At 44.7% G+C, this 13602-nt stretch overlaps 1 protein-coding gene across 9 annotated transcripts in view; it reads right to left on the bottom strand.

The window, feature by feature from the left end:
* Window positions 1-13602, bottom strand: part of CLOCK (clock circadian regulator) — a 265133-nt gene that overhangs the window by 236976 nt on the left and 14555 nt on the right. For 4 of the 9 annotated variants that reach the window (XM_033945122.1, XM_033945187.1, XM_033945213.1 and 1 more), the window contains exon 2: window positions 8681-8731. The exons of the other annotated variants lie outside the window; for them this stretch is intronic. The gene's annotated coding sequence lies outside the window, so the exon portion shown is untranslated. The remainder of the gene's footprint in view (window positions 1-8680; window positions 8732-13602) is intronic. 9 annotated transcript variants of the gene reach the window in all.

The following is a 13602-nucleotide window of genomic DNA, read 5'->3' as shown; positions in this document are numbered from 1 at the left end:
CTGAACAGCATTCAACCTTACCCCCCATCTGGCACCGGCACTCCAGCCCACAGGACGTGCCGGTGAAAGAAGTTCCTGCCTCTTGCTTGGGCCTTGAGCATCTGCGTATGCTCAAAGCCTTCTGGTTGTCACTCTCTCTGCCAGTGCCAGATGGGGGGTAAGGTTGAATGCTGTTCGGGCAGGGGGTGCCGGCAAATCGAGTCAACGCTCGGTTTGCGAGACAAGATTTGTGAGAATGTTTTGCTCATCTTGCAAAATACTCACAAACTGCATTACTCGCAAACCGAGGTTTGACTGTATTAAAAACTTATGCATTTAGTTTTACATTATACAGATCCATTTTCTTCTATACATGAAAAAAAGTTGTAAATCTATGTTTTCTGCTGTTATGAATTGTACAGTTACAGATATTGTTACAAATGAGGAATGTGAGGGGAGTACAGAGACCAGCAATCAATGTTTCTTACTGAAATGGGCAGCGACATGGCAAATGAGGTTCAACGTGGATAAGTGTAAGGTAATGCATGTTGGTATCAAAAATCCCATACACGAATACAAGATGTCCAGGGCGGCACTTGAAGAGACTCCCCCCAGGAAAGAGACTTGGGAGTACTGGTCGACAAGTCAATGAAGCAGTCTGCGCAATGTGCCGTGGCGGCGAAAAGGGCAAACAGAATGCTAGGAATGATTAAAAAGGAGATCACGAACAGATCAGATAAGGTTATCATGCCACTGTACCGGGCCATTGTACGCCCTCACCTGGAATACTGCGTCCAGCACTGGTCACCATACCTGAAGAAAGACACAGTACAACTCGAAAGGGTCCAGAGAAGAGTGACTAAAATGGTTAAGGGATTGGAAGAGTAGCCGTACAGTGAGAGATTAGAGAAGCTGGGCCTCTTCTCCCTTGAAAAGAGGAGACTGAGAGGGGACATGATCGAAGGGATCAAGGGACATGATCAAGATAATGAAGGGAATAGACTTAGTAGATAAAGACAGGTTGTTCATCCTCTCCAAGGTAGAGAGAACAAGAGGGCACTCTCTAAAGTTAAAAGGGGATAGATTCCGTACAAACGTAAGGAAGTTCTTCTTCACCCAGAGAGTGGTAGAGAACTGGAATGCTCTTCCGGAGTCTGTTATAAGGGAAAACACCCTCCAGGGATTCAAGACAAGGTTGGACAAGTTCCTGCTGAACAGAACGAACGAAGGCAGGGCTGGTCTCGGTTAGGGCACTGGTCTTTGACCTGGGAGCCGCCGAGTGAGTGGACTGCTGAGTGCGATGGACCACTGGTCTAACCCAGAAGCAGCTGTTCTTATGAAAGCTGTTGCTAACCTACAGAAAAGGTATCATACAAAAACAGACATTATTGAACACATAGATAAGAACATAAAAGTTGTCATACTAGGTAGGACACAATGAAGGTCCATTAAGCCCAATACTGGCTTAAAAATGAGTTTCATTTTTGAAACGTTTAAGTCAAATTTGTATATAACTCGGATCATATGAGAATCTGTATGTACTGTACAGTATTTGTGTATATATGCACTGTATAGTCTCTTTCCCTCCTTCCCCCCCAGCCCATGCAGTAAATTCTCTCTCTCCTTTCCACTACCGCAGCCTGTGCAGTAGACTCTCTCTCTCTCTCTCCTTCCCTTGCCACCACCCCAGCCTGTGCAGCAGATTCTGTCTCTACCTTATGTAAACTTCGTACCATGGGGTGAAAGGAGACGTACATAGATAGATCAGAAACTGGTTGGCGGGTAGGAAACAGAGGGTAGGAGTGAAGGGCCACTACTCGGACTGGAGGAGGGTCACAAGTGGGGTCCCGCAGGGCTCAGTGCTCGGGCCGCTGCTATTTAATATATTCATAAATGATCTAGAAACAGGGACGAAGTGTCAGATAATAAAATTTGCGGACGACACCAAACTATTTAGTGGAGCTCGGACTAAAGAGGACTGCGAAGGGACTTGAACAAACTAGGGGAATGGGCGACGAGATGGCAGATGAAGTTCAACGTTGAGAAATGTAAAGTATTACATGTGGGAAACAGAAACCAGAGGTACAACTATACGATGGGAGGGATGTTATTAAATGAGAGTACCCAAGAAAGGGACTTGGGGGTAATGGTGGACATGACAATGAAGCCGACGGCACAGTGCACAGCGGCCGCTAAGAAGGCAAACAGAATGCTAGGCATAATCAAGAAGGGTATTACAACCAGAACGAAAGAAGTTATCCTGCCGTTGTATCGGGCGATGGTGCGTCCGCATCTGGAATACTGCGTCCAATATTGGTCGCCGTACCTTAAGAAGGACATGGCGTTACGCGAGAGGGTTCAGAGGAGAGCGACGCGTCTGATAAAGGGGATGGAAAACTTTTCATACGCTGAGAGATTGGAGAAACTGGGTCTCTTTTCCCTGGAGAAGAGGAGACTTAGAGGGGATATGATAGAGACTTACAAGATCATGAAGGGCATAGAGAGAGTAGAGAGGGACAGATTCTTCAAACTTTCGAATAATAAAAGAACAAGAGGGCATTCAGAAAAGTTGAAAGGGGACAGATTCAAAACGAATGCTAGGAAGTTCTTCTTTACCCAACATGTGGTGGACACCTGGAATGCGCTCCCAGAGAGCGTAATAGGGCAGAGTACGGTACTGGGGTTCAAGAAAGGATTGGACAATTTCCTGTTGGAAAAGGGGATAGAGGGGTATAGATAGAGGATTACTGCACAGGTCCTGGACCTGTTGGGCCGCCGCGTGAGCGGACTGCTGGGCACGATGGACCTCAGGTCTGACCCGGCAGAGGCATTGCTTATGTTCTTATTAAACATTACTTTGATTTCCTCTCTTTTCGACTGCTGGTTCAATCTTTAATCTTAAGTACCCTAGACTAATGCAATATCATATACTTGGGATCTTTTAAGAAAACCATCAAACGACTGAAAATCGTCCAGAACGCTGCAGTCCGTCTCATCTTTGGCCTCAAGAAATCGGATCATGTAAGCTCATATTACAAAAAACTACACTGGCTGCCTGTGGAAGCAAGGGTCATCTTTAAGTTTACTTGCCTTTGCTTCAAAACCATAACAGGTTCTCCCCAATCCACCTGTCTCACCATTTCGAATTTCCAGGCACAACCTGTATACATAGTGCTTACTGTTCACCTTTCCATCCTTGAAGGATTGCATCTACAAGAGATTCCTTGATCGAACACTATCATTCCAAGAAGGCAAATGGAGCAAATGTTTATTAATAATAATAATAATTTTATTTTTATATACCGCCAAAGCCACAGTAGTTCGAGGCGGTTTACAATAAGACGAGCTGGACAGTCAGCGAAAAAAATAATAATGATGTCTTTGAATGCATGAATATTTGTAGGGAGGGAGAGAGACAGAGTAGAAGTAACAACGTAGGGACTTCGAGTACATGTAAGTAGTATACAGGGATACGGCTTTAAGAGTTCTCGGTTACAAATTGGTTAAACACGTTGGTTTTAATTAGTTTTTTGAAGCTGAGATAGGATGAGGAGTGCTTGATGATGTTGCCTAGCCAGTCTAATCTAATCTAATCTAAACCTTAAGTTTATATACCGCATCATCTCCATGAGAATGGAGCTCGACACGGTTTACAAGAACTTAAAATAGTGGGTAGAGAAGAAGAAAAAGGATTACATGAACTTATGTGTAGAAGGGGGGAGAGAAAGGGGGGAAGGATAGAGCTACAATTTGCTGAAAAGCCAGGTTTTCAGTTGTTTGCGGAATAACTGAAGGGAGCTCAGGTTCCGCAGCGGGGTGGTGAGGTCGTTCCAAAGACCTGTGATTTTGAAGAGAAGGGATTTTCCCAGTTTGCCTGAATAGTGGATGCCGCGTGGAGAGGGGAAGGCTAGTTTAAGCCTTTGGGCAGTTCTGGAGGAGTCGGGACTGGAGGAGTTGAAAGACAGTGGGATAAGAGGAGGCAGGATTCCGTGAATGATCTTGAAAGCCAGGCAGGAACATTTGAAATGGATTCTGGAGATTATTGGGAGCCAATGAAGTTTGGCAAGGAGTGGGGAGGCATGGTCAGACTTGCGTTTTGAGAAGATCAGTTTGGCTGCAGTATTCTGGATTAGCTGGAGTCTTAGAATACTTTTTTTTGATAGATTTAAGTAGATGGCGTTGCAGTAATCTAGTTTGGAGAGGATGATGGATTGGACAAGGATGGCAAAGTGTTGTTGGCTGAAGTAGGATCTAGCTTTCCTCAGCATGTGAAGGCTGAAAAAGCATGATTTTGCCAAGGAGTTGAGGTGGTCATTGAGGGAGAGAGAGGAATCGATAGTGATACCAAGGACCTTGCAAGAGAACTCGAGCTGTAGTGTATCGCCTGTGGGTAGTGTGAAAAGTGTGGGCAGGTGTTTGAATTTTGGGCCGAGCCAGAGTAGTTTTGTTTTAGATTCGTTTAGTTTCATCTGTACCGAGAGGGACCAGGCAAGGAGTCTCATTATGCAAGCTGTAATGTTTTCGTGGAGGTTGGTGAGGTTCTGGTCAGTCTCAAGGAGGACAAGGATGTCATCTGCATAAGTGTAGATTGTTTCCAGGGGGGATAGTTGAAAGAGTTTCAGGGAGGACATGTAGATGTTAAAGAGAATAGGGGAAAGGGGTGATCCTTGAAGGACACCGCAAGATGGAGTCCAAGGAGTGGACATGGTGCCAGTCGTTCTGTTGACCTGCTTGGAAAGCAAGAATTCTGTCAAGGAATCTTTTATATCGGCTGGTTTTTATTGTAGGGTGGCTAAACATATGTATTCTGCATGTAGGCCTGGTGGAACAATCCAATTTAAAATGGGAGACCAGGTATAGGGGGGCCATACCAAGAATAGATTTAAAACATAGGCAGGCAAATTTGAACAACACTCTTGCTTCTAGGGGCAGCCAATGAAGTTTTTGGAAGTAGGGGGTTATGTGATCCCATTTTTTATACCGAAAATCAGTCACACTGCCGAATTTTGTATGATTCGGAGTCTTTGAATGGTTTTCTTGAGAGACCCCAGATAAATGATGTTGCAGTAGTCGAGTAGGCTTAAAATGGAGGATTGTACCAGTAAGCGGAATGATGCTGAGTCGAAGTACTTTCTGATGGTTCTTAGTTTCCATAGTGTTGAGAAGTCTTTTTTGATCAGTAACTCTGTGTGAGTATCTAGAGTGAGGTAACGGTCCAGAGTCACTCCCAGAATTTTTATGGAATCGACAATAGGGAAGTTCTGACCGTTCAGGGAAATTGAAGAATCTTTGATTTTGTTATTCGGGCACGTCAAGAAGAATTTGTTTTTTTCAGCGTTGAGTTTCAGTTTGAACTCAGTCATCCAAGATTCAATTTGCTTTAAAGTTGATGCCAGATGATTCTTGGTCTCAAGGGTCAGGTTTGTTAGGGGAAGGACTAAGGTGATATCATCGGCATAGATGTAAAATTTGATTTTTAATTTTTGCAGTAGATTCGCCAATGAGGCTAGGTAGATGTTGAACAGAGTGGGGGGATAGGGGGGAACCCTGTGGTACTCCGCATGGGTTTATCCAGCTGGAGGATTGGATATTATCGCTATAGACTCGGTACGACCATTTGGTCATGAAACCTTGGAACCATTTTAATACATTCCCGGATGATCCAATTGTCTCCAAGCAGTCAATTAGGATAGCATTATCGACTAAATCGAAGGCACTACTTAAGTCCAACTAAAGGATTAGTGCACTAGAACCCTGGCTGAATAAATTTAGGAAGGAATCCAGCAATGAAGCAATAACTGTTTCCGTGCTAAACCCAGAACGAAAACCTGATTGATTGTCATGAAGTATGCTGAGTTTATCCAGGTATGTTACTAAATCTTGGTTTACCAAGTCTTTCATCAGCTTTACAAAAAAGGGAATGTTCGCAATGGGTCTGTAATTCGATGTCAACTTGATAAATTCCTTGGGATTTTTTTTACAATCGGTGTGATTAGTATCTGACCTAACTCCTCAGGAAATGTACCAGACAGTAATAGAGAGGAGAGTCAATTGTGTAACTTGGCTTTGAAGGTGACTGGGGCGGCTTTCATCATGTCTGGTGGGCAACTGTCAAGTCTGCAGTAAGAATCAACATATTTTGAGTAGAATCTGCAGAACTGTTGCCAGGTGGAGATAGAAAAATTATTCCAGTACATGTCTACCCTGGGTTCATCAATGTGTTGGGCGACTGGGTAGTTCAAATGGTTGGTTGTGGAGATTGATAGGTTGGATCTTAGGTTATTTATTTTGTTGTTAAAAAATTCAGCCAGGGCATCGGCTGATGGTGGGGAGTCTGTAGTAGGGCGGGAAATGGCCTGTATATCTTAAAGATTGTTAACTAGTTTAAATAGATTTTTGTGTTGGTGTTGGGAAAGTCTATTTTTTGTGCGTAAAAATTCGTGCATTTTGTAGTTATAAGTTTTTTTGTATTCTTTTAATTTTTGTCTCCAATTTGTTCTTCCTTTGTTATCTCCTGATTTCAGCCATTGTCTTTCTAGTTTTTGTAATTCTCGTTTCGCTGTTCCTAGCTCGGCGTCAAACCAGCCGTCCAGGTTTTTATTTCTCATTTTTCTTAATTTGATGGGGGCAATCTTCTTTAAAATACTTGTGCTCGTATTGGTCCAAGAGTCTGCAGTGAGGGAGACTGAGGTGATATCGTAGTGTGACCAGAATTCTACTGGATTTACCAAGCCTTTGGTGGCTGCCATTTTCCTAATCCTTTTTGCCTCCTTGGGCTTGGTTGGGGAGTGTTTGGCTTGCCAGTTAAATTGGAAATTGCATAAACGGTGGTCCGACCATTGAGTATCAGTCCAAGTGGTTTGGTGTCAGAGTATTTTGGGGTAAATTAGGTCTTTGGAAGAAAAGGTGACTAGATCTAGTTGATGTCCTTTTTGATGGGTTCTTTCTGGGGGTGGCACAAGGAAGTCTAGGGAAGTGATAAAGGATAGTAATTCTTTGGCATCGCCCTTCTCTACCTGCTCTAGGTGGATGTTCAGATCACCAGTCAGGAGGTTGTAGAGTTGTAGAGCTGTAGAGTTGTAGAGTTTGTAAGGAGGAATTCAAAGAAGGTATCCTTGGCAGTGGACCATTTCTTGTGAGGAATGTAAAATAGCGTGATGATTAAGCCCTCTTCTAACTGATCAGACCCAAGTTTTAAAGAAAGGATTTTGAGATCGTCTGAGGATTTTGAAGCTAAGATGGTGGCTTCAAATGAATCTTTTACAATGAAGGCTAATCCTCCCCCCTCTTCCCTTGCTTCTGGGCAGAGAAATGATTTTGAATCCAGGTGGGAGGCACTCATGTATGATGATGTCATTATTGGAGATCAGCCATGTTTCGGTTAAGAGGACAAAGTCAGGGTTGGTCTCTTCAAGCCAGTCTTTAACCAATTGTAATTTATTCCTAATGGATCTAATGTTTAGGTAAAACCCTTGGACATTTTGAAGGTGGGGGGGGGAGTCAGTTGTTGCTGAGTAGGAGACTTTCCTCAGTCTCCGCTGCTTTTTACAGAAAGGTCTGTTTGGTTTACGTGAGGGAGGTAAGACCGGGATTTGAAAATGGCCCCATTCGGAACAGTCATGTATGAATTGATGGGCAGGTCTCTGGGGTTCTAAGTTGGTGTAACGGGGTCTTGTGAGGATTGGGATAGGTGTATAGGGCATTGGCTGACCTGCTTATGTAACAGGATCAGTAAAACATGAGAAACAGTATTAAATGCTGATTTACAGAACTATATTTCAAACGCATTTTCTTATTAAACTTTCAGGAAGTCAATCAAAACTTATCTCTTTGACAAATTTCTACGATTCCACTTCTGTCTTGATGCATTCCTAAAACACTCCCAGATAAATTAAATTAATCTTAACATGAAAGTTTTTTGTTTTATCGCTGTCTGTATACAGTTGCTTCCTCTGTAAACCACTCTGAACTATTTGTGGTATTGCGGTATATAAAAATAAAGTTATTATGATTATTATTATTATTCCCACCACCCCAGTCCATGCAGCAGATTCTGTCTTTCCCTCCCTCCCTTCTCATGCTCAGCCCATGCAGCAGATTCTCTCCTTCCCTTACCACCCTAAGTCCATGCAGCAGATTCTGTTTCTCCCTCACTTCCCACCACCCCAGCACATTTACCTTTTCTTCAGGATGCTGGCAGCAGTTCCCACATGCTGGTGCGGCTGACCAAGAAGCTTTCCTTCTGACGCGTTTGCATTCTGCATCAGAGGGAAGGTTTCCAAGTCAGTCGCGTTAACGTGTGAGAGTCACTGCCGGCAATTGCCTGCATACTGCATATCCTAGGAATAAGCAGTGGATTTCCCCAAGTGCATTTTAATAATGGTTTATGAACTTTTCTTTTCGGAAATGATTCAAACCTTGCTAAGTTAACTGCTTTTACCACAATGAATTCCAGAGCTTATTTACACAGAGTGAAAAAAATGTAAGCTTATTATCCTGAAGTATATTTATTGATCAGCCGAGTATAGGGAAACAGTGCACTCAGGATAAACATTAATGAAAGATTAGGTTCTTACCTTTGCTAATCTTCTTTCTTGTAAATCCACACTCCATTCCTGGACTAATGGGTTATTTTCCTATACTCGCCAGAGCTTGTAGGAAGTCTCATTACACAAAGCCTTGAAACCCTCCCCCCTCTTACCTTAGGATTGCCCCCCAGGAATCCAGTCTGTGACAAAACAGCCAGGAACATCTGTGGAGAACAAAGGCAAAAGAGAGGGGTATGGTGACACACTCCGATAAATAAATCTAATCTGCTCATAACAAGAAAATTTAGAACAAACAGGAATTGAAACAGGTCATTAAACATTAGGAACCTGAATGACAAAAAACAGTGCTATAAGGAGACACAGCCTGCACTGTCAGAAGGGGGCGCCTGAACTAGCCAGGAGTCCTCCACCCACAGTCTCACCAATAGAGGGTGCTGTTTTACTGTCACATTTTTCAATTGTGAGGGACAGGCAAGTTCTGCAGGACTCCAGGGAACATACCTGTCCTTAGCGACTGAAAATATTCCACCCCCTAGTGGTAGCAATGCAGCTGGAGGACACCTGCTCAGCTTAGAGGGAACAGTGCTAGGGACCCTCCCCCCAAACTAGGTACTAAGCCCATTCTGATGGCACTCTTATAAAGGCTGGTCAAAAAACAGAAATCCAGCATATTGGTATTTGTAAAGGCAGTCAATTGATGAATCAACAAATCCCAGGGCGGGTTCCAGGAATAGAGTATGAATTTATAAGAAAGATTAGCAAAGGTAAAAACCTAATCTTTCATTCTTGTACAATCCCACTCTATTCCTGGACCAGTGGGACAAAACAGAGCAGTTCCAGAGAGTCAGGGTGGAACTGATGAACCTGCTGCCAAAAATAGAGAAACCAAAAGCAGCATCCTGCTTGGCCACCACATTTATCCTATAAAACTTGGTGAATGTATGCAAAGAGGACCAGGTAGTGACCCTGCAAATCTCCTCCAAAGAGATTGCCGCCGACTCTGCCCAAGTGGATGAGATGCTTCTGGTAGAATGAGCCCTCATTGCAAAGGGGGGGCTTCTGACAGGCAAAGACTTGGGCGTGTGGTTTTGCACACTAGCCTTGAGGTCATCCAGACCTTGGTCAAACAGGAATTGCCCCTGGAAAGGCAACCTGCTCAATGTTGCCTTTAAGGACAAGTCACCGGACCACTGCCAGATCAACAGCATCCTACGCGCTGAAATGGAAAGCTTGCAGAAGACCTTCAGCATGTCATATGGGGCATCTGCCATGTAGTCCACCCTCAAAACTAGGAAGTCGAGATCCCGGATCATGATAGTGTCAGCATCATGGCACAGCTTAGAATGGCAAGACCTGGCCACAAAGGAGGAGGCTGTCACTGCCTTAATTTCAGCGGCCCAAGTCAAGAAAGCACTTGAGGATAAAATCTACTCTACGGTCCTGAACATTCTTCAGGACCAGCCCCATCACTGGGGAGAGAAATGCATTTAGTAACCTGTGCCACCGAGAAATCCACCTTCAGGGACACAAAGCACTGGTTAAAAGCATCTGCCATCGGATAGAGCCGAGACATGGCCCTAGCGCATTTCAAGGGGCCCTCAGGTGCCTCCCAAATGTCCATGAGTATCTTTACTATGTCAGAATGATCAGGAAAGGTGGCGGACTGCAGCCTCTGGTCATTTTTAAGGGAACATTCCACAGCGAGAGGCTGCCCGGCCTTCAACTTCAACTCCTGAAGGGACTCGGAGGTCAAATCCACCAAATGCGCAGGCTTAGAAAATCTCTGTTATCATGGGATCTTATCTCAGATTAGGGCAGGGGTAGGGAACTCATGTCCTCAAAAGCTGTATTCCAGTCGGGTTTTCAGGATTTCCCCAATGAATATGCATGAGATCTATTTGCATGCACTGCTTTCAATGCATATTGATTGGGGAAATCCTGAAAACCTGACTGGAATACGGCTCTCGAGGACTGGAGTTCCCTACCCCTGAATTAGGGGATCCACCCAGATACAGAGAATTCTGGAGATCCGCAAGAGCTGCAACATCCCCCGTTATAGTGGTGCCCGCCTGTATAATTAAAAGGCATGGTCAGGGCATCCGGGTCAACCACAGATAGAGCCAGCACGCTAACCAGTACCACAGTGGGGGAGCAGGGAAAAAGCCACATGCCCTGGGAAGAAAGGGTCTCCACAGCTGGTAAGGATGCTTGCGGAGAGGCAGTTGGCATCAATATCTTAGCCAAATAAGCCTGATACATCATGTCAATAAATTTGGGAGAAAACTCATCATCTGGGGCAGAAGCCGCCTCCTGCGGATCCTTCTCGGAACTCTTGGAGAACTTGTGAGATCCCCCAAAAAAGCAGCAAACTGCTCAAAAACCACTTTTAAAGACTCCCCCAAAATCTCTGTGAAACTTTCAGCTCTGTACTATGCTGTGTGTTGAAAGGCTGCAGAAAGAAGCTGAATCAACTCTGCTTCAACAAGTCTTGCAAACAGGGCTGCTGGTCTACTGACTGCCCCGAGTTCTAAGGCCAGAGACCTCCGCCACCAGAACACACCATACACATGACCTGGTGGAGAGGCACATCCCGGACACACCTCCACGGAGCCATGCAGCCTGCACTCAGATCCAGTAGCAGACAAACCTTCACAAGTGAGGACACATCCACTGTACCAGAACCCGACATGATCTTCCATGGTGATCAAGAAGAAAAACTGTCAATAATAGAGGTGAGCCATGAGGATGTCCTCCAACAGATAGATAGATTAAAAAGCGACAAATCACCAGGCCCGAACGGAATCCACCCTAGGGTACTAAAGGAATTAAGAAATGAGATAGCGGGAATACTCCAACGAGTTTGCAACCTATCCTTGAAAACTGGGGAGATCCCGGAGGACTGGAAGATAGCAAATGTTACACCTATCTTTAAAAAGGGGTCAAGAGGAGACCCGGGAAACTACAGGCCAGTAAGTTTGACATCGGTTCCGGGCAAGATGGTAGAAGCACTGATAAAGGACAGCATCTGTGAGCACATCGAAAAACATGGGCTGATGAAAGCGAGCCAACATGGCTTCTGCAAAGGAAGATCGTGCCAAACAAATTTACTGCACTTCTTTGAGGGGGTGAACAGCCAGTTGGACAAAGGGGAACCCATAGACATCATTTACCTCGACTTCCAAAAGGCCTTTGACAAGGTACCCCATGAGCGGCTACTTAGGAAGCTGTGGAACCACGGGGTGGAAGGGGACGTACACAGATGGGTCAAACACTGGTTGGCAGGCAGAAGACAGAGGGTTGGAGTGAAGGGTCACTACTCGGGCTGGAGGAAGGTCACGAGCGGAGTTCCACAAGGGTCTGTACTGGGACCGCTGCTGTTTAATGTATTTATTAATGACCTGGAAACGGGGACGAAATGTGAAGTTATAAAATTTGCGGATGACACTAAACTCTGTAGAAGGGTTATAACTACGGAAGAGTGTGAGGACCTACAAAGGGACCTAAACAAATTGGAGGAGTGGGCGAATAAATGGCAGATGAACTTCAATGTAGGGAAATGTAAGGTCATGCATATAGGGAGAAAGAACCCAATGTTCAGCTACCAAATGAGGGGATTAGTATTAGAGGGAAGTAACCTTGAAAGAGATTTGGGTGTACTGGTGGATACAACAATGAAGTCAACGGCACAATGTGCAGCAGCCACGAAGAAGGCAAACAGAATGTTGGGTATTATTAAGAAGGGTATTACGACCAGAACAAAAGAAGTCATCCTACCGTTGTATCGGGCAATGGTGCGCCCGCACCTGGAGTACTGTGTTCAGTATTGGTCACCGTACCTTAAGAAGGATATGGCAACACTTGAGAGGGTCCAGAGGAGAGCGACACGAATGATTAAGGGCATGGAAAACCTCTCATACACTGAAAGATTGGAGAGACTGGGGCTCTTCTCCCTGGAAAAGCGGAGACTCAGAGGAGATATGATAGAGACCTACAAGATCATGAAGGGCATAGAGAAAGTAGAGAGGGACAGATTCTTCAAACTTTCAAAACATATAAGAACAAGAGGGCATTCAGAAAAATTGGAAGGGGACAGATTCAAAACAAATGCTAGGAAATTTTTCTTTACCCAGCGTGTGGTGGACACCTGGAATGCACTTCCAGAGGACGTAATAGGACAGAGTACGGTACTGGATTTCAAGAAAGGATTGGACAAATTCCTGCTGGAAAAAGGGATAGAGGGGTATAGATAGGGAGCTACTGCGCAGGTCCTGGACCTGTTGGGCCGCCGCGTGAGCGGACTGCTGGGCATGATGGACCTCGTGTCTGACCCAGTGGAGGCATTTCTTATGTTCTTATGAGCCAGTTCCCAAGGAAACCCCGATCAGAAAATGCACGCTGTCCAGAGGGTGCACTGCCAGGCAGCCAACACCCTGGAAATAGACTTTCCCCAAAATTTGTGATCTCTAGCAGTCGGAGCTGTCCCCCGCAGGGATCCTCTGCAGCACAAGGCAGAATTTGCGAAAAGACTGAATTTAAAGAATATAAACACGAGCAGAGAAGACAAGCTCCTACAGTGTAGCTTGTAGGAAAAAAATGGATTCCTGGCAGGCAGTCCTGCGGTAAGAGGGGAGGGGCTCAAGACTGTGTAATGAGGCTTCCTACAAGCTCTGGCGAGAATGGGAAAATAACCCACATGTCCAAGAATAGATTGGGATTATACAAGAAATGTTGATTACATTTTCTGGCATAATTACAATTAACACCTTTCCTCCCACTCTATCCCCCACCCCCCAACTGACAACAAAGTCAGGCAAAGCACATCATATAAACAGTAGTACATGTTCAGGTTCTTCAAGTGTTTAAAAGTCAGCTATGTGCCATAAATATAAGAGATGACCAAAAAGGCTTTCAAAAAAAAACAAATTTCCTTGGCCCAAGATTACAGGGTTCCTACTTCTCTGCATTCCAAAGATGCCTGCAGTATCATCAACGATCTCCACTGTTGTAGCAAAGGTTGGCTTTCTTACCCAGCAACACAGACCACTGAGCAAAGGCTCTTTGGAACCGATGATCT

This window comes from Geotrypetes seraphini, chromosome 1 (genome assembly GCF_902459505.1).
Source record: "Geotrypetes seraphini chromosome 1, aGeoSer1.1, whole genome shotgun sequence".
Lineage (NCBI taxonomy): Eukaryota > Metazoa > Chordata > Amphibia > Gymnophiona > Dermophiidae > Geotrypetes > Geotrypetes seraphini.
This window is presented reverse-complemented; position numbering and strand designations above follow the sequence as displayed.